The 24,320-nt window shown below is 43.6% G+C and overlaps 2 protein-coding genes and 1 non-coding gene across 5 annotated transcripts in view; 2 read left to right on the top strand and 1 right to left on the bottom strand.

The window, feature by feature from the left end:
- Positions 1-24,320, top strand: part of LOC126416230 (reticulon-1-like) — a 427,388-nt gene that overhangs the window by 38,002 nt on the left and 365,066 nt on the right. The window lies entirely within an intron of this gene.
- Positions 1-24,320, bottom strand: part of LOC126416231 (serine palmitoyltransferase 2) — a 475,563-nt gene that overhangs the window by 132,590 nt on the left and 318,653 nt on the right. The window lies entirely within an intron of this gene.
- On the top strand, positions 14,745-14,819 carry Trnas-cga (transfer RNA serine (anticodon CGA)). Its single transcript has one exon. It is a non-coding gene; the product is annotated as a tRNA-Ser (tRNA).

The following is a 24,320-nucleotide window of genomic DNA, read 5'->3' as shown; positions in this document are numbered from 1 at the left end:
TCATCGGCTGATTATTTAGGAGAATCATCAGTTGGAAGTACAGAAAGAGCTAAATCTACAGTGCTGGAAAGATTACATTTAGATTTGTTTGCCGAGTAATGAATGGACTTGAGTGTTGTTGCACGAGTCCCAAGCCCCGTAAATTATGAACTGTCCTCAGTTCAGTTTTTTCTGCGTGACGTGGTCCATATTTTTAAAATTCTTAACCTATCACTTATGAAACTTTTTATCCATATCTATGGAAATGTCTTACCGATGAGTTGGTTGGAAAGTGTGTGATGTTGCAAGACAGAATGGTTTGAAAGCCACACTCACCACAAGGAGCCGCTGTCGCTCTTTCGCATACCAGAGGTGTTACCAGCAGCAGACAGTGCCATGAACTGCCAGCCAGACCAAGCAGCATTAGTGTGCTGATTCCTGCTTACGTAAAGGGATAATCTCGTCCGGCTTGCAGCCCGCTGAAGAGAGCGCGCAGCGAAAGGGGGCGGATTTGTTCTACTGGCTGGTGCCGTTCTTAGTGTGTTACAGAAAATCAGCGCTGTTTCTGCTGCTAATAGATGTCGTGGCCTCGCTATTGAGGATGTGGGGACAGTTTAGCTTGGAGCGGTGGGCCAGCAACGTTCAGCCTTGAGTGCGCGACAAGTGCAGCCGTCTGCTACATAATGTTCGCAGACTTTAGGAAACACCTTTATCTTGATACAGTACGTTAAAATTGGCGTTCAGCTTACCAGTTTTCTTTTCTCGTAGTTAACACGTTCTGAAATAACACTTGTCACTGTGTGAAATATGTAATGTTGGGGTTTCTCACCACAAAGATCTCTGACTTCAAGGACTATGCTTGATGGGCAGTATAGTGTTTAACCAAACCTGCCAGTTGGCCAGTTGCGTTGCGTTTAGTTTGACAGTGTTTCTATTAGTAATAGGAGGAACACAGTCTGATCAGTGCAGCAAATGGGCCATTCCATAGGATAGTCTATGAAACGACGAAATCCAGTACGCTGCATGATGAACGGCCATCAGGATTGGCCAAGGCTCGTAAGCGTCTGTCATCAGTGGCGGCCAGGGTACGTTAGTGTACACCTGTCGGAGTATTTAGTTGTTACCAGATCAACTTAGTATTTCCAAATTACCATATTGCGCGTCTCGCGATAAGCGGGAAATGCGCGTTCGAGTCCCGGTCCGGCACAAATTTCCGCTGTCATTCCATTCTATAGCTGATGGTAGTCCATATTCGCAATTGCGAATTCATTTGATGTGTTAGGTTTTGTTTGCTGACGCGCCTCAAGGAATTTAAGAGACTGTGCTCGTGTTATAGAACTAATGTTTTGCATTATTGGTGTTGTGATTAATACGAGTAGGCTTAAATTCATTTTTGTGTTAATGATTTTAATCGTGTCTTAGAAACAATGGAGAACACCAGAGCTCTGACCGCCCAATAGAGATCACCGCACGGAGATACTTAAAAAAATGCATGGTGTCGAAATGCAGGACAGATAAATGTAAATGTGCGGGATACCTGGCTGAGACCATATTTACCTCAACCGAACGAACACGCAATAGCGTCCACAAAAATCTGACATTGATAAAGCTATGTACGCGTTGGTTGGACAAAAATGCACTCGGAACAGTGCTACAATGCGGTGTTTGACCATGTATTAATTACAGTTCACAGGCCTATTTGCACCGATTCATGGCTGTGGATGGAACTTGGATTCATCATTACACGGTAGAGTTGAAATAGTCAAAACATTGGATAAAGACCCGCAAGAGAGCACCGAAGCAGCAAAAAAAACCATTTTGTTAGCTGGTGACGTGATGGCTGTATCCATTGTTATTTCCAGCGTATATTCGTGATGATGGATGATTTGGAAAAGGGCGTTACCATAACCAGAGCCTATTTTTGAATTGTTTCAAACATGCGTAGACTGAAAAGTGACAAAGATCGGCATGCGGAAAAGTTTCTTTTCCAGGCTAATGCATCGTCCTTCACTGCAGCGCCAAGACAAAGTGAACATGTTGACCATCGAAATGGTCCCTTATCCCCCACCCCTCCATTTTCTATTTAGCTCGAAGTGACTACTTCCTGTTATTTCTAACTTCAAGATTTCCTTTGGCGGAAAGAAATTCGTATGAAATGGAGTTAATGATTGTTAGCATAAGATCATTTCGTAGAGTTGAAAAAAATAATTTTCACAATAGAATGGAAAAAAAGTAAACTAGCTGTTCCACATAGTCGTGGATGGATACCATTATGAAATATTTTGTTATCAAATGTTTCCTGTTTTACCACGTTCGTTTTTAACATTTCGGCAGGTCACAAGAGCTGGCGCGCGTTTAAATATTTACAACATGGACATCTTTAAGTAAAAGCAAGGGGCTTTAGCAATAGCTGAAGGTAGGGCATCGATCGATAAGGCATAAAAGGATTAACTGTAGCTAATAAAACGAAAGAGGAAAGTAGCTGCGAGTTTTCTTGCTAAGCAGAACAATAGTCTGTATTTTGGATAAATTTGAAGCCATTTATATTGCCCATAATGTTCGTGAACAATGGTATCAAGAACCACCAACTGAAAAAAATCCATCAGCAAGTGTTGCGGTTTTGCAACACTTACACACTCACCGGAAACATCTGTCGGTGTGCACACATCAGGGCAGACTAATCACGTGTATGGTGAATTAGGAAACCTTGTACTTCAGGAGTGTCACGTTGCAGTGACGTCGATCCATATCGAAGGCATCAGTGCCAAGTGGTTTGATAGCACGGTTCTCAAGGTTGAATTTGCGGTGTTAGTTGTCTTGTTTGAGCGGTGCAGTTGAAACTGAACGGTATGAAAACTACAGTTTTCTGCACTGTGCCCCTGCTTAACCATACGTTAGCGTGCACAAGAAAGTTCATATAATCAGGTCTCGACGTATAGTGTATACTGATATAATTCAAGATTTAATTTGCCGAAAGGGGTAAACTGAATAAGTTTTGTAAGTAGTTTTTCCCCTCATCGTATAGATGTTGCTGAGTAACCATCAGGGTCGCTTTAAGTCTGTTCAAAACTGCTTTAAGATTGACACTTCCGCAGGCACACAGTGGGCAGAGAGCGGAATTGGCACGTGTAGCACAGAACAGTCGTAAAGGTAAATTCTAGTCAGTTCACAAACTAGTTGATGTTCAAAAATGGAACTGGCGTCAGTATCTGCCGAAAGAGCTGCATTAGGTATTCATTATAGTTATATATGCAACAGCTATTTTTAAGCAATTACAATGCAAAAAACGTTATTTTGTGCTACTAAGACTTAGTTCCCGAGATGAACTTCAGACTCTGCTGCTGACACTGGCTGTTACTTAAACATCTACATCTATACTCCGCGAGCCACCTTACGGTGTGTGGCGGAGGGTACTTATTGTACCACTATCTGATCCCCCCTTCCCTGTTCCATTCACGAATTGTGCGTGGGAAGAACGACTGCTTGTAAGTCTCCGTATTTGCTCTAATTTCTCGGATCTTTTCGTTGTGATCATTACGCGAGATATATGTGGGCGGTAGTAATATGTTGCCCATCTCTTCCCGGAATGTGCTCTCTCGTAATTTCGATAATAAACCTCTCCGTATTGCGTAACGCCTTTCTTGAAGTGTCCGCCACTGGAGCTTGTTCAGCATCTCCGTAACGCTCTCGCGCTGACTAAATGTCCCCATGACTAATCGCGCTGCTTTTCGCTGGATCATGTCTATCTCTTCTATTAATCCAACCTGGTAAGGGTCCCATACTGATGAGCAATACTCAAGAATCGGACGAACAAGCGTTTTGTAAGCTACTTCTTTCGTCGATGAGTCACATTTTCTTAGAATTCTTCCTATGAATCTCAACCTGGCGCCTGCTTTTCCCACTATTTGTTTTATGTGATCATTCCACTTCAGATCGCTCCGGATAGTAACTCCTAAGTATTTTACGGTCGTTACTGCTTCCAATGATTTACCACCTATGGCATAATCGTACTGGAATGGATTTCTGCCCCTATGTATGCGCATTATATTACATTTATCTACGTTTAGGGAAAGCTGCCAGCTGTCGCACCATGCATTAATCCTCTGCAGGTCCTCCTGGAGTACGTACGAGTCTTCTGATGTTGCTACTTTCTTGTAGACAACCGTGTCATCTGCAAATAGCCTCACGGAGCTACCGATGTTGTCAACTAAGTCATTTATGTATATTGTAAACAATAAAGGTCCTATCACGCTTCCCTGCGGTACTCCCGAAATTACCTCTACATCTGCAGATTTTGAACCGTTAAGAATGACATGTTGTGTTCTTTCTTCACACACACCGAACATTCAGTTGAATCCACCTGTTCATCTTTTGTATGATGACAGTCGAAAAACTTTGATATTACATTCCTCGTAAGAACACGTACTTGAAGCGACGCTGCCACTGCCGTTATTTTATGGTACGTAATTTCCCATAACGACCTTTTTAAATACTTTCATTCTGCTATGCTTTTTTTTTTTTCATGATACGCTGCGTAAGACTGACGGCTCTCTTCAGAGATGACTCCACTGACAGCTTCGTTGCCGAGTGCCCCAACTGCAGACTGTGTAATTTTGCAGATAGCGTAATTTTTGCTGTTGCTGGCAAAGCAAACTTTTGAGTCCATAACATTTTTACTGGATTGAAATTGCAGCGACAGGTTGGCAGCCTAATGACGGTATTTCCGTATGTCTTTGCGAGCGTGTCGCCTTTTTATATGGGGAACCTTGGTTTATGAAGAGAGATTTGATTCAGAAGCTCCACCTTTTTTAATTTATTATTTAGTTTCGACGCACAGACTAAATATGTCATTTTACAATGGTTGGGGTCTTGTCGACAACAAGAGAATGGATGGGAAAATTATCAAGAGAATTGTTGACGATGTAGCCTCATAACGTGCATACCATTTTTTCTCGGCTGGCCTCTTCCGACAGTCCCCTGTTGCCGATCGACGTCCGACATTTTGACTGAACAACATTTAACGAACATGCTAGTAAAGTTGATCAGTATCACACTACACGCAATTGTAGTTGCAGATAAAGTATTAACCCGGCGACTGTGAAAAATGAAAACATACAGAATCTCGGAGCGCAGTGGACGGTCCCATACGACTGCAAGCCGGCCGAAACTGCAGCACGGTGCAAGCAGGAATTGCGGTTGTGAGCGAGAAGGTGTTGTAAAAGCAGTTGGTTGCTGCAGCTACAGCTCTAAATACATGTCGTGCCTTCCTCGTGGACCGCACTCCACTGTCCTATCGCAGCTGTCAACTCGAAAGTAATTTTGAACAGACTATAGACGTCCTTGAGTGCTGCATGTGAAGAACATTGAAGGATTCACATCAGCTCCATTTAAGACGCGACGGCTACGTAGCGGAGGATATTGTGCTTCCATCGCACCGTACACTGTGACAGCCGTATTTCGCTTGCCGCTCACCGGCATCGAAAGTGTTAATTATTTTGATAGCAGCCTCTTAGGCTTTGAACACCCAGTAACTCTAAAATGACGAATAAGTTACTACATTTCATTTTCTTTCAAGGATATTATCAGGAGTTTGTACATCTTTTGTCACCGCTGTATTCTCTCACTCCCTACGTAGTCTCGTTGCACTGAATTTCATTGCTTGCCTGGTTTCCAGGTTCGGAAACTTAATGAGGTGACTTAGAGTATCAGGTACACTACAGTATGCTGCGCGCAAGGCGACACATTCCTCTGGGAATACAGCAGGAGATGTGCCTGGTATTCCGCCGGATCCACGCTACACTGAACCGCCTCGCAGCTTGGCCTCCCGCCATGTTGGAGAACTTTCCGCCCAGCCGGATAGGGGAAGACTTGCAAGCCGGATCTGCCATCTGACCACGTTGCTGCTTTTCTGCTCTGGATTTACGTCGCGAGCCAGTATTTGTGCTAAGGAGATATCGGCTCAGCATATTCCTATTTACAGTTAAGCTACGATGTAACGTGACTCTAATTTTCACTATCTCGATAATTACAACCTGAAGAAATCGACTGTATTGATAAATACTCGTCCCTTGAAAAGGAAAATCTTGATAATTAGGTATGTTTTGGTGTGTGTGTGTGTGTGGGGGGGGGGGGGGAGGAATCTTGATAATTAGGTATGTTTTGGTGTGTGTGTGGGGGGGGGGGGTCACAAAAATGTCACACATCTCCTCCTAGACCAGTGGATAGATTTCAGCTAAACTTGGTGCACATATCATTTACTGTCTCTTTATAGACAGTGCGTGAGTAAGAGCCACCTATTGTCCATAGGGGGTGTGGTTAGGGGGAGGAGGAGATTGAAAACGGGGTGACAAAGAAGCTTAATTCAGGAGCTTCTGGAGCGCTTTCGACCAAATGTTGTGCATACACGACAAATTTTTTTATTTAAGTGCTGTGGGAGTCAGGTACCCATACTATACAATGGGATGGTGATGAGAGTGGAATGATACGAAAATCGTTCCAAAACGCCCTGTTGCTGTTTCTTGCCTGTGTTGACTTAAATTACTTTAAAAGCATGAATTATAATTTCTCTTTTTTCTACTCAGTGTGTCAGTGGAATCTCGAGAATGAGCACTGAAGCGAGCTACTTCAAGTCAACGTATTTTGCGACTTAAGATCGTGCCACACAGCTGAATGACAGATAAATGGAACACCGTCTCAGGATTCCTACGGTGTAAAACAGGGAGTCGGACACATTCAGGGATTCAACAAAAATATTCTATATTTTTAAAAACGAGACGCAACCTGGCAAACCAAGCACATTTCAAAAATAATTGTGCGTTTCCATGGGGGGGGGGAATAGATTGTGCAGGAGGAAATCCAATAGTTAGAACCGCATTTCTAGCAACAAAATAGGACCGTTTACGTGACCAACCAGAAGCGGTATTGGAAAATCGCGTTGCGAAAAATTTCTGATTCATTCTTCATCATAATATTTAAGGAACAAATTGCAGGGCGTATTACTTCTGTAATAAAATACTGTACATAGAGAATCTATTAAAGATGCCGATTAGGTACTAATCTCCCTATTTAATCTTGCCAGTGAGGATGAATTGGGACAATCACTTACGTGCATCGGGACCGTGTTTCAATATTTCTGCTTGTTTGTCATGTACTTTACATATTTATTCAAGAGGTATACTGGGCGTCTCAGGACAACTTCTGTACTTCGGATTATATCTTTCAAGTACATATCTACTACAAAACACTACTTTTTTCCCATAAACCCCTACACTTTCATGGCACCACTCCTTTCCCTTGCCTTGGCAATTAATCCAGCCTCCCAGCTTTGATGATATGGGAACACTGTATTTTACACAACAAAATGCACACATTGTGTCTTCTTCCTGTGATTCTGAGGATGATTATTTTGGAAGCAGCCTTCCCTCCCTCTTTTTTCTCCACGTTCCCTTTTCGTTCTTCACTTTATCTCCTCTCTGCGCCAACACTTTCGGGAGATGTTGAAAGAACTCCCTGTTTATTTGGAGGTGAAAGGAGATCATTGAAAGATACCGAAGGTGACACGGATTCCGTCTGGTTTTCTGTACCGGTTTCTGGTGATGTAGGAGCAGAACTATTGGCACAGTAACATTTTCAGCAACTATCTTTTTTTTTGTAGCCAGGAAGAAAATCATGTTCAGAGAGAACATTTGCATTTAATAGTTAACTCTAGTTGATCTGAATCCACTCGATGCTTTCAACCAGGCTCCTGACTTCAGCGGCTGAAAAATGACCTTTCTAATGGCTGAAGTGGATGAGTTGTATGGCTATGTAAATAAATCGTGTGACCGTCATATTCCTCGCAAAACTCCTGTGCCTGTAAACTTTAATGGGAAGTGTGCCCATTCAGAAGTAACAGAAATTTCCCAGGAACCCTAGAACTCTGAAAATGATGCGACCATTTCGAAAATGAATTTTCATTTATCCAGCCTGAGTCCCATTGTTACCAATGAACCATTAAGCCTTAGTTCCAAAGGACTTGTTGTTACTTACGAAACCATACGAAAATGTAATTTTTTAATACCGTTACTGAAACCAGACACACCAAACATTCAGCTGAATTATAGAATTCAGTATGAATCCTTTTGCCTGTAAATTTGCCATTACTAAACGAAATTTCCTACAGGATTTGTCGAAGCAAGGATGATAAGTTTACCCCTCTCTCCACGTGTCTGAGAATATTCAGCTTTGCAAACTTCCGCTGCAAATATTTTTTTGTTTGGTTTATTACTCATTTGACAGTCTCATTAATGAGAGCTGTAAATGAATTGTCGCTTATCAAACGAATTAATTTGTTTCTTGGTTTTACTCGATAATGTAAAATATTGCTCGACGTCATGCTTATGAAGGTCCTTGCAGCGATATGAAGAGACCTTCAGCCTTCCTGTATATTGTTTCAGGATTGCACTTAGGAAAACCAATAAGCCAACAAAATTTCTGCCATTTGATGTTATTTCTATAACTTAACTTCGATTCTATTTTGCTCTGCGAAGAAATAAGATTTTTTAAAAAGTCAGAATCCAATCCAAACCCGAATGCTGAACACCTAGCATCCGTTGCTCTAATTGCTTTTCTTGTTCGACGTAAAAGTAGTTTGATCACCTTTGGTTACACTGAAACTATTTTCCATGAACAGGGCAAGAACTAGAACCTCATTTTAGATCTCGGATTTAAAATCCGCCACGAGCGAATACATAACGAGAGTAAATGTTAAATAATTACACGAAATTTAAAGAAGATATTAGAAATATGAAGAGTTTTGTTCCTTTAACAACTGGTATCTGTTTGAAGAAATTCAGAGCCCGACATTAGACTGGCTCTCCTGTTTGGCGGTTTTCTGATACATGAGGTACAGACGATTATCTGGAGATATTAGCACCTTCTTATTTGAAGTGGATTTCTAGGAAATCAGTGTTCTGAAAATGTTCGTATTCAGCAACTGCCCCGAGCTTACCCTGTCGTATAGTTGAGCCCTTGGAACTTAGTTTTGGTAAACTATAATTACTTTCAGACGCCTAGAATTTTTATGTTGTGCTATTTTCTTTACATCTGGGTCCTAAGATACTAATTCTCTGACCTAAGACGATAAGAATTTACTAAATGATTTCACACCGCCCGCAGCTATCAGCTTTTGGTTCATGGAAAATCTTCGAAAACGGTATTGGTGTGGAGTCCCTAGTTTTTCGTGCATTGACAACTTTTAACCCTAATGGGTGAGGTTGTTTGATATCCTTCCATGTTAAGTATAACCCTCGACGGCTGAACTATTTTCACCCAAAGTGGGTACGAATCTAACTAACCATATGGACATCACTAGCACTCCTAGTGAAGGAGTAGGGGAGAAATAAGTAATTATGCAACGTAAGGTACAATAAAGTAATTTTTATTAGTGCTGACTGACAATGATTTGGCGGCGAGCACAGCTTCCGGCCCCAGGCTTTTTCGGTTCAGGTGTACCTGCGCAGAGGCGCCGGGGTTTGCGGTACCAGTTAGAACTGCTGCGCGGAGGACGGGCGCCGGGTAAACAACCTGGCCTGTCCCTGAGAAACGCTGCTTCCCAGCACTGCTAAAAGAGGACGCCTCTCTGTTCACTCTTCTCTACACGTTCTTATTGCTAATTCGCTGTTTCCAACCAGGCTGCTTTGAATATCTTTCCAAAAGAGAACTTGTTAGTTTTCCTTCCCCTGGTTGTTTGTCACGAAGGTATTACACTCGTTATCATAATGACTTCAGCGGCTTGAAAAATGATCTTTATAATGGCTGAAGTGAAGGAGTAGTATGGCTATGTAAACAAATCGTGTGACAGTCATTTTCCTCGCAAAACTCCATTGCCTGTAAACTTAAATGGAAAGTGTGTCCATTCAGAAGTAACAGACATCTCCCAGGAACACTGACTTTGATAATGATGCAACCATTTCGAAAATACATTTTCATTTATCCAGCCTGAGTCTGTCATTGTTACCAATGAACCACTAAGCCGTAGTTCCAACGGACGTGTTGTTAATTACGAAACCATACGAAAATATAATTTTTTAATGTAGTTACTTAAACTAGACGCACCAAACATTCAGCTGAACAGAAAATTCAGTATGAAACTGTTGCCCGTAAATTTGCCATTGGTACAACGAAATTTCCTATTGGATTTGTCGAAGTAAGGATGAGAAGTTCACCCGTCTCTCCACGAGTCTGCATATTACAGTTTTAGTAGTTTTTACTTGCAGCACTCGTCGAAAGTTCACCTTAGACTAAACCCCCAGTACAGTGTCACCAACTTTCTGATTCGTATGTAAAGCTTAAAACACGCACACGCACGAGCGCGCGCGCGCAACTGTAGAATAATTCAATGAATAAATGCCGGAATATATGTCACAGCTTACAGAACTTAGAGATGAAGCACACGTAGTCGTAGCTAAAACAGATAGTAGACTTGGTTTCGTTGGCAGGATACTGTGAAAATGCAGGAAGTCTACAAAGGATACTGGTTTGAAGACACTCGTGCGACTCGTCTTCGAATACTGCTAAACTCAAACCAAATATTACTATCGGGGGATACACACTGAAGACCCAAAGAAACGTGCTACTGCTTAATATCGTGTAGGGCCCCCGCGAGCACGCAGAAGTGCCGCAACACGACTTGGCATGGACTCCACTAATGTTTGAAGTAATGCTGGAGGGAAGTGACACCATGAATCCAGCAGGGTTGTCCATAAATTCGTAGAAGTATGTGGGGTTGGAGGTATCTTCTGAACAGCGCGTTGCAAGGTATACCAGATATGCTCAATAATGTTCATGTCTATGGAGTTTGGTGGTCAGCGGAAGTGTTTAAACTCAGTGTGTTCCTGGAGCCACTCTGTAGCAATTCTGGACGTATGGATTGTCGCATTGTCCTGCTGGAATTGCCCAAGTCCGTCGGAATGGGCAGTGGACGTGAATGGATGCAGATGATCAGACAGGATGTTAAAGTACGTGTCACCTATCAGAGTCGTAACCCATCTAGATGTGTCAGGGGTTCAAAATCGCTCCAACTGCTCGCGCCCCCACACCATTATAGAGCCTCCACCAGCTTGAGCGGTCCCCTACTGACATACAGGGTCCATGGATCCATGAGGTTGTCTCCATACCCGTACACGTCCAACCACTCGATACAATTTGAAACGACTCGTCCGAACAGCCAACGTGTTTCCAGTCATCAACGGTCCAATGTCGATGTTGACGAGCCCCGGCGAGGCGTAAAGCTTTGTGGACGTGGAGTCATCAAGGTTACACAAGTTGGACTTCGGCTCCGAAAGCCCATATCGATATTTCGTCGAATGGTTCGCACCTTGACTCTTGTTTATGGTCCAGCATTGAAATCTGCAGCAATTTGCGGAAGGGTTTCACTTCTGTCACGTTGAAAGATTCTCTTCAGTCGTTGTTGGTCTCGTTCTTGCAGTATCTTTTTACCGGCCGCAGCGGTGTCAGAGATTTGATGTTTTACCGGATTCCCGATATTTGCGGTACAATCGTGAAATGGTCGTACGGTAAAATACCCACTTCATCGCTACCTCGGAGATGCCATTGTAGCAGCAGTAAACGACCTAACAACTACGCCATACAGCTGTCTTATATTCTGCTGTTAACATCTCTCTATTTGAAGGTGCAACAGGTCTACTAAAGAGACTGCTTACACCACGCTCGTCCGCCCTACTCTGGAGTATTTCTGTGCGGTGTGGGATCCGCATCAGGTGGGACTGACGGATAACATCGAAAAAGTACAAAGAAGGGCAGCTTGTTTTGTATCATCGCGAAATAGGGGAGATAGTGTCACAGACATTATACGTGAATTGGAGTGGCAATCATTAAAACAAAGGCGATTTTCGTTGCGACGGGATCTTCTCATGAAATTTCAATCACCAGTTTTCTCCTCCGATTGCGAAAACATTCCGTTGACACCCACCTACATAGGGAGAATCATCACGATAAAATAAATCAGGGCTCGTACAGAAAATTCAAGTGCTCGTTTTTCCCGCGCGACGTTCGAGAGTGGAACGGTAGAGAGACAGCTTGAAGGTGGTTCATTGAACCCTCTGCCAGGCACTGCTAGTCAGTTGGATGTAGAAAACGGCGTAGCTGGTCGAATGTTCATGTCCTACTGTCGTGAGCATCTATGGAAAGTGGTAGGAAAGTGAAAATATCACTAGGCGCTAAATGGTTGGTCATCCACGACTCTTCATAGACCGCTGGGTTCGGAGGCTTGTCTGCTCTATAAAGTAGGGTAGATGGTGACCTGTGGCATCTCTGCCGAAAGAGCGCAATGCTGGTGCACGCAAAATTTTGTCGGATCACACAGTTCATTGTACAATGTTTATCATGGAGCTCCGCAGCGTACTACCTCTGCGTGTTCACATGTGGAGCAATGACATCAATTACGACCTCAGTGGACACGGGCGCAGTCATTGAAGTGAACGGCGGCTCGAAACGTGCAGCGCGCCACATACGCCGGCTGGTGGCAGATATTCTTCTGCGCTTTCATGGTACCTCCGGTAGTAATCGAAGACACGCTGACAGCTGCGATCCACCTGCATCCCTTCATGTTTGATGCTTTCCCCAGGGCGACGTCATCTTTCAGCAGTGTGATTGTCCGCTTCTCGGATCCTGATCCAAGCTACAGTGTTTTGAGGAGCATCGTAGTGAACTTAGGTTGACATCTCGTCGACCAAATTCGCCTGATTCCTATGCAACCCATGTGGGTCGCTATTGGTCGCCATCGGCGCATACGCATATCAGCGTCCCGTTATTTACGCGAATTACATGACTTGTGCTTAGGCATCTAATGCCACGTAACTCCATTTACCTACCTACAAACTGTCGGATCCCTGATACGCAGAATAAGTGACGTATTTCGTTCCAAAGACGGACTAACAAGCTATTAAGCAAGTAGTCACAATGGTTCGGCTCATCAGTGTACACTGAGGTGACCGGGATAGCGATGTGCACTTAAACAGATGGCAGTAGTATTGCGCACACAAGATATAAAAGGGCAATGCTTTGGCGGAGCTGTCATTTGTACTCAGGTGATTTATGTGAAAAGGTTTGCGGCCTGATTATGGCCGCACGATGAGAATTAAGACTTTGAACATGGAATGGTAGTTGGAGATCGATGCATGGGACATTCCATTTCGGAAATCGTTAGGGAATTCAATATTCCGCGATGCACAGTGTCAAGAGTGTGCCGAGAATATCAAATACCAAATTTCAGGTGTTACCTCTCACCACGGACAACGCAGTGGCAAACGACCTTCACTTAATGACAGAAAGCAGCGGCGTTTGCGTAGAGTTGTCTGTGATAAGACAAGCAACTCTGCGTGAAATAACCGCAGAAATCATTGAGGGACTCAAGGATTTATGGGAGTCAACGAGTTAAAATTTCAGTACGCGTCAGACTCTTGTTCGTGCGCATTACCCTGCTTTTATCCACATTTCGAGAAGTTTGTATCGGTACACGAAATGAAAAATACAGCTTAGGTCACCCTGTATTTCCTTCTGATCTTCCATAGGACGTTTTTGCGTGGACAACATCTTGATCAGCAAACTAGATTAATTTATTTTCTTAAAATTCTTTTAAGCGCACTCGTGCATATCTGATGTTAGATTAGTTTTGTTGATCGTCCGCTATCCTGTGTAACGCACTGTAAATATTTCCGTTACAAGTTTCACATTTATTTCAGACTCATCGTGTATGTTAGCATTGTAAGCTTCTGAAAGGTGAACGGCTGATGTAGCCGCGACAGAAGACGAAGACAGCCACTTACGAAGGCAAATTAATCTCCAGATGAGGCACTTGTTATAACTGGCTGCGAAAGTGACCTTCAAACGATCACTATCGATTGGAGACGACTATTTCGTCTGGTTTTCCGATGCAATCTTTAAAATCTCCGCCGTATTCTCATTATCTTAAAACGGTCGCTTCAATGACAGAATTCATTTTAAGAAATAAAAGATCAAGGTCATATCAGAAAAGCGATCGCGCATGTCGAGATAACATAGCTCGCTGTTATCTGTGGTTATTCCTTCAGGTTATGCGGCACAGTGCTCGCAGTATTCTTGTGGAAAAGAGTTCATATTCACGACAAGCCATCATTATACTTTCTCCCTGATTAAAGGTGGCTGCCAACTTGAACTTGGTCACTACAGATTGGTTTCGCCGCTTGAAGTTTTAGCGGTCAGCTTAAACACTCGTGGCATTGGTCCGTAGAGTGCGCTTATTAGTCATGCGTGGCGGCACTTCTTAGTTTCTCCCATGCGATAGAGGATGCAAATAGTGTTTCCAACCAGCTTTTCGTTATTAGAAAAAGAACAGATTTCTTGTGCGCGACAGTCCATTTTAAACACAGTCAGGGACTATGCCCGCCGCATAATTTTTTGTAAAATTTTGTGCTTCACGAACGCCTCTGACCTAGTATATAGTATCCCCACACACCAGTTGTTAAAATAAGGGATTCGCACAGAATGCATGTATTAAAGTTGTCATAGCAGAAATGTTTAACGAAGTAAATGAACTGAGCATTCACTCAAAAGAACGCAACAGGCCTCATCTTTCTGCTAAAAGCACTTTTCGGAGATAATATACGAGTAGAATGCTTTGAGGAAATAGCTACCTGAGCCAGATTGAAAAAATCGCGACCTGGCAGACAAGAAGTTTTTCTATAATGAGATTTTCACTCTGCAGCGGAGTGTGCGCTGATATGTGTGTGCGGGTAGCTCAGTTGGTAGAGCACTTGCCCGCGAAAGGCAAAGGTCCCGAGTTCGAGTCTCGGTCCGGCACATAGTTTTAATCTGCCAGGAAGTTTCAAGAAGTTTTTCTAGATACAAAGCTAGACGTAGTCCTGTTTGTCAGTATGCTTCGTCAAACGTTTGCTTTGGTTCTTATTCCATAAACTACGATTCAGCAATGGCTGAAAAAATATCCTCAGTACTGTTACCATATACTCTACTTCTGATACAAAACAATTTCCGGGTACAAATTTATTTAGTCACGGGACATAGCGGGTGGCAAATCTGGTAGATATGCCAACAATTCGTACTTCAAAGCTCGACGTCCACTGACTTGGCGTACTGTTAATTACAGCTTTAACTATTGCAATTTAGTCAGTAAGAATATATTCCACATCGCTGAATTAATAGTTCGCAAACTTCCCGCCATAGGAAATCGAAATTTCTTTTTCTTGGGACTGTTTCAAAACCACTGCTCTGATAACTGCACAATTTCTGGCGTGTAATGTAGAACCCACTGCTCATTCACACTAACGAATTTGTGCAGAAAACCTGTCTGGCCCTTTCTAAAACAGTATAAACATTGCTACAAAAATTAGTTTTCGCATTTGCGTTGCTCATTGTTCGACAAATGTTCCACCCATCTTGTACGTAACTGCATCGTCGTCTGTCAGTAAGACTGGTTTACTATCTTAGTTCAGTTAATGTGTAAGTTCTTCTCCTACTCCTGTGGCTTTAGCTATGTTACACATTTTTAATCACAGATTGTACAATATCATTTTGTAATCTTTATCGGTGTTTTTATCTGTGGTAGTTCTGGAAGTTCTTTGTGTTGATAATCTCAAAGAGAAATACTCCACTTACGCGTTCGGCCACCAATTTCCTTAACTTTTGAAGGTGATCAAATAGGCTCCTTACAGCGTTCAGTAAACTTTGGATGAATTTCCGCCGAAAGCACACAAAGTGAGTTATTTTTGTTACTGCGCTCTATTTAGGTTTAGCCATTTGAACGTATTATATAAAAAAGCTATGTAAATGAAAACATTCCGCAGATAACATTGATTTACGATATTGCAAGACTTGAACAAAAATTACAGAAAATGCATTTCATTGACGACCACACCAACTCAATACTAGGTTGAGAAATATTATTTTGCCCTCGTATAAAAATAATCGTGGTGAAGAAAGCTGTCTTACACGAGGTGACCTCAACAAGTAAGTTATACATTATAATGGCAGACCAAGTCAACTAACTTTACTTGCATGCTGCATTACACTTCAGAGTGACAGAGATACGTGACACAGTTTTCTAGTAGTCACGTAACAATTCTCTCTCTCTCTCTCTCTCTCTCTCTCTCTCTCTCTCTCTCTCTCTCTCTCTCTCTCTCTAAATTGTGGATACCATTTCTGTACGGCTGGACAAAACGATGCATTGGTCCATACGCCGCAAGAATTTCACAGTTATTCTTTGTGCAATGCAGAAGTTCTACCCACAGTAAAAGTAAGGTCCCCCATACTCAGCTGTTGACTACGTTCCCAGTTGCCGCGCCATTTTACTTAGACACTGTGAGATACGTGTTATATGTACTGCAGTAGAACTGTCCCTGCAGCAAACGTGGGAAACATGTACCATCTTGTGTCAATGTGCTACTCTTGTTACGCGTTGGCCTTAGCGTGGGACTATGTGTACGACATACTTCTTGAAGGCCCTATGTAGAAGACGATCCGACAATACTTGAATTCTTAAAGTATTGTAAATCGCCTCCAACAAAAGTCAAATGATTTAAAGGGCATTAATAGAACTACGCAAAAGAGCAGCTCCAATTCATACTGTCTGTCGAACAAGATTGCTAGGTAAATACGTATTTACGCCCTGATGGTTTATCTGCGAAGCCAACACGCGTATTTCCTTCGAGGTATATACGTAACGGGGACGCTATAGGGCGGGCATTTCTTCCACCACCTTTTATATAGCTTCCTGTCCGGAAGCGCGATACCACGCGGACCGCTGCGTGCTAACGTGCCTTTCCGCTTGGCGTCGCATGCAACAGTGCTGCCACATTTGCCCGACTCCAGGTCAGTATCTACGGCCGTATTAAGTTAATCTTAAGTTCTCAACGGACTGACAGCAGTGTACCCTCCGGCATTCTAAGTGGATCACTGCCACACAATTTAACGTTGACCGGCACTTGGCGCAAGAGAATTCTTACGTGGAAACTGTAACGTTAACAGCGGATACAATATGTTGTATGCGAATACTCTCCTCAACGAAACAAAACAAAACCTAAATTCAGGGGGTCCAGTTGCTTTAAAAAATCTTATTTCTTTTTGCCATTCACATATAATCACTGGTTTATTTTGTCAGCGTTTGAATCCGAAAATCTTTGGCGTAATAATTTGTATCTTTCAGGTTGTTCGCTAACCATTAAGTCTAGTTAGATGCAGCAAATTTTGTGAAATTTACGCATGGCATCTACTTCACCCGAATGAAATATGTTCAGATTGCATACGGCACAGGATAAATGATTAGACTGTGATGCATTGGAAACTAGTAGAATGAAGCACGTGCCGTTGGTCGTGTCTGAGTACGGCATCTTCAGGAGAATCGCTGTTTGTCTCGTGCGCAACGAGACAATAGGTTGGTGTAGGTAATGTTACGTTGTAGTTAACATCTGACACACACGAGATTGTAACAGCATACACCATCAAAGATGAGAACAAGGTAAATAATGTCCCTGACCAGTCTCATCTGTGATGGATTCCCGTTTTCAAGGAGGTTTGTCCGGACAGAGGTACATACACTCCTGGAAATTGAAATAAGAACACCGTGAATTCATTGTCCCAGGAAGGGGAAACTTTATTGACACATTCCTGGGGTCAGATACATCACATGATCACAAGGACAGAACCACAGGCACATAGACACAGGCAACAGAGCATGCACAATGTCGGCACTAGTACAGTGTATATCCACCTTTCGCAGCAATGCAGGCTGCTATTCTCCCATGGAGACGATCGTAGAGATGCTGGATGTAGTCCTGTGGAACGGCTTGCCATGCCATTTCCACCTGGCGCCTCAGTTGGACCAGCGTTCGTGCTGGACGTGCAGACCGCGTGAGACGACGCTTCATCCAGTCCCAAACATGCTCAATGGGGGACAGATCCGGAGATCTTGCTGGCCAGGGTAGTTGACTTACACCTTCTAGAGCACGTTGGGTGGCACGGGATACATGCGGACGTGCATTGTCCTGTTGGAACAGCAAGTTCCCTTGCCGGTCTAGGAAAGGTAGAACGATGGGTTCGATGACGGTTTGGATGTACCGTGCACTATTCAGTGTCCCCTCGACGATCACCAGTGGTGTACGGCCAGTGTAGGAGATCGCTCCCCACACCATGATGCCGGGTGTTGGCCCTGTGTGCCTCGGTCGTATGCAGTCCTGATTGTGGCGCTCACCTGCACGGCGCCAAACACGCATACGACCATCATTGGCACCAAGGCAGAAGCGACTCTCATCGCTGAAGACGACACGTCTCCATTCGTCCCTCCATTCACGCCTGTCGCGACACCACTGGAGGCGGGCTGCACGATGTTGGGGCGTGAGCGGAAGACGGCCTAACGGTGTGCGGGACCGTAGCCCAGCTTCATGGAGACTGTTGCGAATGGTCCTCGCCGATACCCCAGGAGCAACAGTGTCCCTAATTTGCTGGGAAGTGGCGGTGCGGTCCCCTACGGCACTGCGTAGGATCCTACGGTCTTGGCGTGCATCCGTGCGTCGCTGCGGTCCGGTCCCAGGTCGACGGGCACGTGCACCTTCCGCCGACCACTGGCGACAACATCGATGTACTGTGGAGACCTCACGCCCCACGTGTTGAGCAATTCGGCGGTACGTCCACCCGGCCTCCCGCATGCCCACTATACGCCCTCGCTCAAAGTCCGTCAACTGCACATACGGTTCACGTCCACGCTGTCGCGGCATGCTACCAGTGTTAAAGACTGCGATGGAGCTCGGTATGCCACGGCAAACTGGCAGTCACTGACGGCGGCGGTGCACAAATGCTGCGCAGCTAGCGCCATTCGACGGCCAACACTGCGGTTCCTGGTGTGTCCGCTGTGCCGTGCGTGTGATCATTGCTTGTACAGCCCTCTCGCAGTGTCCGGAGCAAGTATGGTGGGTCTGACACACCGGTGTCAATGTGTTCTTTTTTCCATTTCCAGGAGTGTAGTTACAGTGGCGTCAATTTCTTGTAGAGTTATGGACATGTTCAGTGTTCACCTTGTGTGAAGTTTCCGGAGATACGAAATCTTCTCTGCAAAACCCAACATAGATTTTTACAAACAGCGATTTCGACGAAAGTCATCGCAGTGTTACTGCCGGCAATATCCAGAGTGCCGTAGACAAGGCGATCGATCAACTCGACACCGTGTTCCTTGCCTTCCGGAAGGCATTCGATGTAAGGACAAACTGCGAGGTTGCCTTGTATCTGATGAGATTGTGATTGGCTTCAGACTTTCATTGCCGACAGAACTCGACACGCCATTCTTACCAGAATGAAACCTACGAACCGAAGGTAATTTCGGGAGTACCCTAGGAAAGTTTTGTAATGTCGTTACTGTCTATAAGCTGTATTACAGATACAGTGCGTAGCGTTGGCGGCCGTGTGGGACTACACACAGACGATGCCTTTGTGGGTCTGCGGGTTGCGACGTCAGGAAACTGTAGCAAAATGCGGGAAGACCTGCAGATGATCGAAGAGCGATGCAGCGACTGGAAGTTGACCACGGGCGTAAATAAAAGTAACGTATTTCGCATAAATAGTCGAAGAGATCGACTACGGTTAGACTATTCTATTAGGCAGTACACCAGTGCAAACAGGAACTGCCGTGAAACACACAGGAGTGAGCATCCGGAGCTAGAGTCCGCGCGCTGGATAAGACGGCCGTCCAAAGCGGTCGGCGAGTTACGACGTTTGTTCGGAAGAAGAGGCCGACATTGCGACATTTCAGCCTGTCAGCGATGACAGAACCGAAAAACGATTTTACAGAAACTATTGGGTAAAAAAATTCATTTTTGCTTTACTTACAGCTTCATATGTCAGGTTCACGATGATGTGCCATCATTTCGTTAATGGTCATAGTTACGGAGGTATTTGCGTATAAGACATGTCGCGAAATTCGAAAAAGTTTGTAATAAAAGGTACGGATCGCTATGATTTTGTTTGTCACCAAACTTGAGGAAAACTGATCTGAAAGTAGCACACTCATTTACGATCGCCCTACTCCAGTGATGAAGCCAGAGTGAAATATCCACAACATTCCTCTTCCCATAAACGGTGTGAGATATCGAAATGGAATTCTGGAAAATGATAGCACACGAAGAGGAGAATATTTTTCCATATGGTTGTTTTGCAAAACTTCATACCTAACGTGTTACGGACCATCGATAGCTAGTGGAATTAGAAATGCTATGGGCTTTGGAACAACACAAGTGAAGACATTAAAAGTTCATTTTTGTACAGAGGATGTGCCTTTTCGTAAGCTATCGACCTTACTTTTCTTCTGTTCCTTACTTTGTAAGCTTAATAAATCACTTTTCAGAATTCTCTCGCAGTTGCGTCTCAACAGTCACAAGCTGTCAGTGAGGCGACACTACGCAAACTCTCTTGTGTTTGACAAAAGAAGCAAATTCTAACATGGCAACGAGAGAAATGTGTGGTTTTACTTAAAATTTGCCACTCTTGACGCTTATCTGTAAGTTACAAATGTTTAACAATCCAGGAAAAAATAAATCACTGCTTTTGTTCTATTTTCAGAGAAATTCATTTTTAGATAGTGACCAAAGCAGAATTCACATATTTTTGAATGGTCACCATGCCAGTGTGGGCGGTGAGGTGCTCCACTTCATATTTACAAAAAAATTTAAGTGTACGCTTCAGTGTAGAACGGCATTTCCCCTCCAGCGCTCAGCGTTTCTCCTACAGCACATGTCCGTAACCCCCCCACCTCTACCGGTCTCCTCATGTGTGCCCTGCCGACTGCACATGTACTGGCCACTTGCTTTGTGCGCACTCTACCGAAAGTACTAAGACTACATCAAACAAATTGTTGGAAACGCTGATGGCAGGTAAGAATCTTACGGAATTGCTATTAAGCCCCGTAGATTGATACTAGAGTAATGTTCATAGTCTCTGGCCCTTATTTCGTTGGATTAATAAAAAGACTGGAGGTCCAAGAAAAAGTGGTCCATTTCGTAACAGAACTGTTTAATCGGCGTAAGTGTGTTACAGAAATGGTCAACAGAATGCAGTGGTAGAAGCTACTGTAGCGGTGTTGCCCATCACGAAGAGGTTTACCCTCGACATTTTGAGAGTGCACTTTCCAAGACGAGTTTCTCAATATATCGCTTCCATACAAGGCAGTGGGGCCCAAATTTTGTCTGAAAGGTTGTGAAAAAGGCTGTAAATCTGTGTGTGTGTGTGTGTGTGTGTGTGTGTGTGTGTGTGTGTGTGTGTTTCCGGTATTTATCATCCATATGTAGGAAACATACAAGTACATTCTTATACTAAAACGATGCAGAAACAAAATGGAAAACAGTGTTCGGAGCTTGGTCTAAACATTCTCAACAATACAGTTAATTTAAATGTTTTTTTCCATTATAACGTTGCCAAAACGTTATGTTATAAATCACTGGAAGGCCATGAATGAACACTGTTTTCAGGTTATTTCCAGCCTTCTAAACGTGTCATACAGGAATTTGTGCGTCTGGGTAGAAGAGCTTGTTGCGTGATAACAAACCAAGCATTTTGTGCAACCAATCCATTTTTCCCTGCTTGCCGTTTTCAGTTGGAAAAAATGAAATAATACTTGTAAATAGCAAATAAAATGAATTTTAACAAGTTCCAAATTTCGTCCTCGGGACAAAAATAGGAACTGCAGGGGGGGGGGGGGGGGGACGACGACATTACGAACATCCCCAGATTTATTACAATGGCCGCTAAAGCAACAGAGGCCAGACCGTTGATAATAGCGATTAAACGCCATAAATTAAAACACACGACTGAAATAAAGCCTAATATTTGAATATGAACTAGTGCTCGCACTATGAATAGCAGACTGTTGACTGCTGCACTAGCTCACCTCATTGCTCATTCCTAGTAGATTCAACTAAACTGTGGACTGAGGTCACGTATGAACGCACGTTAAACATTTCTTGCCAACTGTGGAAACCGGAAATTCCTAGGGGGACGCTATTAGCACCCGTTACCTTACGTCTTGCAGAATGTTGACGACGAGAAAAGCAGAGAAACTGGAGGTCTTAGGGAGGTCGTACACAGTCGTTCTTCGCAAGTACCATTAGCAGATGTATCTAGAAAAAAAAGTGGTCGGCGTGGATGTTTAGAAGTATTTATGGGGGAGGTGTAACAGTATTAGAAGCACCATCTGCCATTGTCAGCAAGGTGGCTTCCAGAGTATAGATGCATACAAGAAAATGCCATTTCGAGTAGGACTGCTATCCACGCAAAAAGTCAGAATATTCTTTTCTTGCTTTGAGGAGTATAAAGATTAGTTAGGGATGCCCACGAATCATGAATAAAGCTTAGCCGCTGCTCCATCTTCCACTTTCCCAACACGCCACAGTGATTTCACGTTTTCCTTTAAAAACGTGGCTACTAGGTGATGGTCATAATGTTCTGACCGGTAACGATGTGGAGACCTAACGACCGCAAAGCTTTGTAAGATAACAGACGACTTTCAATGGCCCTCTGACTTGGTCATCAGGCACGCAACTATTTTCTTACTTGTGACATAGATTTCTTATGCATTACTGTTATTAGTTTAGTGCTTAAGCCGGTTCCAAAGTCATTTGTACGGCATTTTTTCTGACACAGGTCAGACGGTTCGTCAAATAGCGGCGCAGCCATCTAAGATATACAAAACGTCATCAAATGAGATACTGTACCAAATTTAAAACTGTAGGTATTATCTCGCAAATCTTGTCCGTAGCGATCCTTCGCAGCCGGCTGAAAGACGTAAACTCCACAGTTAACGGCGCTAATTCGTGGACCACCAGGTCCCAGACTAAAATAGTAACGTAGTATTAGGTGGTGGTGGTGGTGGTGGTTGTTCAGACTCAGAGTGGTAGCTTGATTAGTGTACATCATCTACAATTTTTCGGCAGTGCTTTACTGTTCTCAAATGTGGCTCTTTCGTTAACCGATTTGTGATCAGTACATTGATGCGTCATTAGACCAACTCTTTACTATCTAGCGGATAAATTTTGTCTTTAATGAAAGGCGTACCGAGGACTCAGCTCATTTCTCGGCCGTTCCAAGGCCGTTTACTTCACGCCACAGTCAGGACACCGTACAATGGCCCTAGCAGCGATGCCTAATCTGCTTAGGAGATGTAATGAAACAGGTGTGTCTATCAGTCTTCTAAGCCGAAGATACAGCGCAGGCCTGAACTGACGTTGTAACACTGCCGGCAGTTTACTGTTGCGGTCTGGAAGTGACAAAATAGTGCGTAACGGAGGAATTACATCGTAGTTAGCGAAAGAAGAGCAACTCATTTCCACATTGACTTAGCACTGCACCACAGACGAAATTTAATCTCGTTGTTGTTGTGGTCTTCAGTCCTGAGACTGGTTTGATGCAGCTCTCCATGCTACTCTATCCTGTGCAAGCTTCATCTCCCAGTACCTACTGCAACCTACATCCTTCTGAATCTGCTTAGTGTATTCATCTCTTGGTCTCCCCCTACGATTTTTACCCTCCACGCTGCCCTCCAATACTAAATTGGTGATCCCTTGATGCCTCAGAACATGTCCTACCAACCGATCCCTTCTTCTGGTCAAGTTGTGCCACAAACTCCTCTTCTCCCCAATCCTGTTCAGTACCTCCTCATTAGTTATGTGATCTACACATCTAATCTTCAGCATCCTTCTGTAGCACCACATTTCAAAAGCTTCTATTCTCTTCTTGTCCAAACTATTTACCGTCCATGTTTCACTTCCATACATGGCTACACTCCATACAAATACTTTCAGAAATGACTTCCTGACATTAAAATCTATACTCGATGTTAACAAATTTCTCTTCTTCAGAAACGATTTCCTTGCCATTGCCAGTCTACATTTTATATCCTCTCTACTTCGACCATCATCAGTTATTTTGCTCCCCAAATAGCAAAACTCCTTTACTACTTTAAGTGTCTCATTTCCTAATCTAATACCCTCAACATCACCCGACTTAATTCGACTACATTCCATTATCTTCGTTTTGCTTTTGTTGATGTTCATCTTATATCCTCCCTTCAAGACACCATCCATTCCGTTCAACTGCTTTTCCAAGTCCTTCGCTGTCTCTGACAGAATTACAATGTCATCGGCGAACCTCAAAGTTTTTATTTCTTCTCCGTGGATTTTAATACCTACTCCGAATTTTTCTTTTGTTTCCTTTACTGCTTGCTCAATATACAGATTGAATAACATCGGGGAGAGGCTACAACCCTGTCTCACTCCCTTCCCAACCACTGATTCCCTTTCATGCTCCTCAAC

The sequence above is a fragment of the Schistocerca serialis genome, chromosome 8 (genome assembly GCF_023864345.2).
Source record: "Schistocerca serialis cubense isolate TAMUIC-IGC-003099 chromosome 8, iqSchSeri2.2, whole genome shotgun sequence".
Lineage (NCBI taxonomy): Eukaryota > Metazoa > Arthropoda > Insecta > Orthoptera > Acrididae > Schistocerca > Schistocerca serialis.
Note: the sequence above shows the minus strand (reverse complement) of the source record. Positions and strands in the feature narration are given on the sequence as shown.